The sequence below is a fragment of the Botryllus schlosseri genome, chromosome 4, assembly GCF_051294905.1.
Source record: "Botryllus schlosseri isolate E-star chromosome 4, Bs_hap1, whole genome shotgun sequence".
NCBI lineage: Eukaryota > Metazoa > Chordata > Ascidiacea > Stolidobranchia > Styelidae > Botryllus > Botryllus schlosseri.
In genome coordinates this window covers 6,240,768-6,245,776 of record NC_137239.1, presented here as the reverse complement: position 1 = coordinate 6,245,776, position 5,009 = coordinate 6,240,768, and positions in this window count along the sequence as shown.

Genomic DNA, 5,009 nt, shown 5'->3' with positions numbered 1-5,009 from the left:
GAAGGATTAACTCGTATATGAATGTATGGGCGTATTTTCGTGACGTGCAATGGTCCCGACACTATAACTAGCTAGACCAGTGGTTCCCAACGTGGGCGATATCGCCCCCCAGGGGGCGATTTGGCGGTCTAGGGGGGCGAAAATAACGAAGGGGGCGATAGGGGGGCGTAGACGGACGAAGGGGGCGATAGGGGGCGAAAACAACAAAGGGGGCGATGGCGCGTTAAGACGGCTATATTGGAGTCGGGACCGTAACTACCGCACCCGGGGGGCCCGAACTCGAAGGGGGCCAAAAATTATTTCGTGAATTAACATAAATTGTAGAGTAATTATTTAGAAATTCATGCAACTTTTTCAAAAAAATTTCCTTGACTTGGGGGTACCCGTCCCCCAACAAAAATACGCATGATTTATGGAAATCGGAGACTTCGGCGTAAGCCATTACTGCGCCACGACGCACCAAGACATATGAAGTTAGAGGCCATGTAACATGCGACTCCGAGAAGTGTACCAGAACGATCAGCAGCGAGAAGACCTTGGCCGAAAACGAATGCCCTTGTGCTGACCGAAAACTTCGATATATATACATACATGTTTAATTGTCCATATGTGCCTCAATGGCTGGCGTCGAATGTTCCTGTCCTGGCGACCTTAACCCTACAGGACAAATGCCATCTCCCAAAGAAAAAATTATTTGCCAGATAACATCATGTAACGAAGTCAATATAACAACTATTCCGCCTAATTTCGTGGCAAAAGCAGACAACGTGATGGGGGCGGTTTATCACGCTATGGGAGCCCAAGACCAAAGTTTATTGGGGGGCCTGACGAAGTGCTGTTTCGTTCCTGCCAACGGGTATACGCCCGAAAATGTATAATTATTATTTAGGCGTGTCCTACCTTTTCCAACACACCACACTCAGCTCTACCGGGAAATCTGATTACGTGAGCAGAAAGAGGATGAAAAAATTCATAGCAATATATATGCAATTCCCGACCATATTGACCGATTCAAACATGAATTGTATAAATTTGTGGCACTTCACGCGTTTGGGCGAAATACGGTGACTCACCGAACCTTACATGAAATAGGGTATAGCTGATATGTAGCGAAAAAAATCCCACTGACTGACAGGGGGTCTGAGGTGGTTTATCACCCTATGGGGCCAAAGACCAACGTTTTAGGGGGTGACGAACTGCTGTTTCGCGGTTCCCAATATTTGGGGGGCGATGATCGGTGTAGAGCTTCAAAAGGGGGCGATGAGTCGAAAAAGGTTGGGAACCACTGAGCTAGACCTAGACGCTTATAATGACCTGGGACTTTCCCACATGATCAAGTTTTACGGGGAGATAGATAAATAGAGGGGGGATAAATAGAGGGAGATAGACAAATACCAGCTGACCCCGATAGCGATTCTTAGGTCGCTGAAAAATGTTGTAATGCAATGTATCATGTGCAGCTTATAATTTGACATATAAAGAATTTGATGATCATGATATTTTTGTTGTATTTGTATTTTTTCAATAAAATACTATTGTATTTGTGGGAACTTTATGCCCATCGCCCATGTTGGAGAGCACATCGTTGTACTGACGTAAAGTTTTATAAAGTGGTTGGTAAAATGTATCTCTTATTTTTCATCGATATTGAATTCATGCAGCCCGCGCCCTCTACGAAATTTGAAAAGTGGCCCGCGACTCGTTTTGAGTTGGCGACCCCTGGTGTAGCCTAATGCCACGAAACATCAAGGACAGAAAACTTAAGACATTCTATTGACTAAGAAACACCTACTCTGTCATGTTTCAAATATATGTACCCACTGGTATATGGACTAACATTCCCACACCACGGGTTATATATGCGTTAACATTACTCCGCCACTTTTTGTCGCTATTATACATTATACAGGTATACTAATAAGTCCTCAAGATTATCGGACCGCGATCTGGCATATATCAACCTCGTCTATCGAAACATATGCTTCATTCCTTTCTATCACTAGTCCAGTGGTTCTCAACCTTTTTCGTCTTCGCGGACATCTTTTGGACCGTCACGGACCCCCGCGGACTGCCTCAAGTTTTCCTTCAAAATTTTCTCAATTATCGTGTACCAGTCATTTGCCTTACACAAATATTAACTGCAGGCTTGCGTGAAACAGCCACAAAATAACTTTTCGTGAGAATAACATCATAGTAGGCTAAGAAATTGGGTAAACTTTTATTATTTCAAGGCGAATTTTGCAGGTGTGTTTAATATCTTGAAATTTCGCGTATTCGATTTGATGGAACAATTGCCGAAAGTATTTCCACAAAGATACGTGCTGGCGAGTGTAATATTAACGCGTAACGCTTCGCTTCCGATGACACCTCTTGGTGTGATCGCAACATATATGGCACCAAAATTGAGAAACAGAGTTGTTGTTGTTTGTGGTAGGCCTATTCATGGTGTTTGTCGACTTCTATGGTCATTTACACCAGGCCGATATGTTTGATTTTTATTCCGTAACGCCCGACTTATAGCACGGCCCACTTCTAGGCTTTTTGTTAGACACCGCTTAGGCGGATGACGTGGCGAAGTCCTCCTCGCTTAGGTATAGGAATTCGGAAGTCGACCTCGGACGGACTCGAACCCACTACCTGTTGGTGTCGAAGCCGCGAATTATACCACCGCGCTATCTCGCCACAGAAACAGAGTTGCAGATGAACATATAACGTCCAGCCTAGTTACAATTTCTATCTAGCATCTCATCTTGAAGTTATTCTGGAAAGTGGTTATGTATATAGCACAGGGGAAAATGGATTTCGTGGCGAGGTTTCAATCCCTTCATTGGGACACATTGGGGAGAAAATCAAGAATTTGTATTTCAAATGACCTAACAAAACGTCTCTAAACAGCAATATGTTTGTATCTGTAGGTAGGCTATTGGAAATTTGGCAATAGAAATGAGTTTTCACAGCAGAATATTAAATCTTAGACGACCATTCTGATGGTGCGAGTCCTGAAGTTCTAGCGATTATGAAGCAAAACTGCTTTCCCCAATTTAAAATAAAATAAAAAATAGGTTATCATTTTATCGTTTTAGGTTATCATTTTACAAATTTAGAGGTTTCGCGGAACCCCGTTTGAGAACCACTGCACTAGTCGTTTTACGTTATTCCTTATTTTAGTCGGGGAATGGCTTCGATTGGTTTTTAGTCAGTGCTGATGGTGACAGTTTTTAAGATCTCAAGATGCTTCTTTGAAGGCAGCGATGTCAGAAATGTTAACCCACTACCGGCCAGAGTTGGATCAATTACATTATTTCAGTTCAATTACAATTACAATTACTTTCATGCATGTTTCAATTACATTACAATTACAATTACTCCATGCTAAAAATATCAAATTACAATTACAATTACAATTACTCCTTGCATGCTTCAATTACATTACAATTACAATTACAATTGCTGCTGTTGAACATGTAATTGCATATTCATAAATTCAACCGTGCTCCTTGACAACCGTAGCGTCGTATTTAACAACAATTCAAGTCTAGTTCAGGTTGTGTAGTAATAAATGCGTTTATGTGCGTACATAGTATGCTACGTAAGATGTCATTGTGACGTAATATAAGCGTGTTTTGTATGCTCGGTAATTATGGCTCACGTAATTGGAAATGTAAAATGTCATTTACCTAATTTCCTATGGGTTAGGATTAAGGATAGGGTGCAGTATGTCGTTGAAAAAGTATTATAATATGTGCACTTGTTGGATTTGCGTATATAGTATATGATTAAAGAAATAATATTATTTTTATCGAGGGACGTAGGAATTAGGATGAGGAGTAAAAACAAAACCGTGCTTTGTCAGATAAGACGTTATATAATATCCAGTGGTCAGGTTAGTTAGCCAGACGAAATAACGATGCAGCATCGTGATCTGAAATCGTATTGTAGATTGCCAACCCACGGATGGATGCGCAAGATGTGAGTCACGGATGAATGCACCGACAAACGTACTGCAGAGCCAGCTAAAAGCAGCAAACTTTATAGTCCTAGAGCTGGCGATCCATGCGTCCAAATTTGATGCATCTGGTCTTTATCGTAAGCTATTGATGTACTAATTCCGAAAATACAAAATAAAATCTCGTCAGGGCTATGTAACTGCTCCAAAATAGCCGTTTAAGACCGACTGTTCTGAAAAGTGAGAGCGCTGCAGCAGCATGACCACAACAATTACCAATTACGCCCAGCGATTGTTTAGAACAATGCCGATTCCCAGATTTTCACGACTATTTTGGGATGGTACCATTGCCTGGAAATAAATTTTATTGCGGAATCAGTTCGACACTAGCTTTCGATTAGGACCATAATATCAAATTTCGACGCTTGGATCGCCAGCTATGGGACTATCAATTCTGCTGCTTTTAGCCGGCTCAGCAGTTCGCTTCTCGACGTATTCAATCGTGAGTCACGTGTTGCGAATCCATCCGTTGGTTAGTAATCTAAAATTGTATACAATGGCAGCCGAGGCCAGCATAGCAGTAAAAATAAAAATAAACTTCGCCCGCAAGGGCGCAGTCAAGGGCTTCCGCGAATGGATCCACCAAATTCCTTGTCGACATTTAAAGAGAATGCATTATAAGTCAATTATTTTATGCTGTGCTTGTCAGCCGTCAGGTCTCAATAGCAATTTAATGTAATTGAAATTGTAATTGAGCAAAATTTTTGTCAAATTACAATTACAATTACAATTACACAAAATAAAAATGCTTCAATTACAATTACATTACAATTACATTGAAAAATGTAATTAATTACATTCAATTACAATTACAAATTACAATTGATCCAACTCTGCTACCGGCTACCTCTATAATACAGACTATAGGCCTAAGCACCAGCCAGTTGTCCGTTCAAGTTCGCGCCGGAAAGTGCCGCGCATGCATCCAAATACTTGACAAAATTAGAAACAGACAACACATTAAAAGTAAGTGGATTATGCCAGGGTTGTAATGACTCGAGTC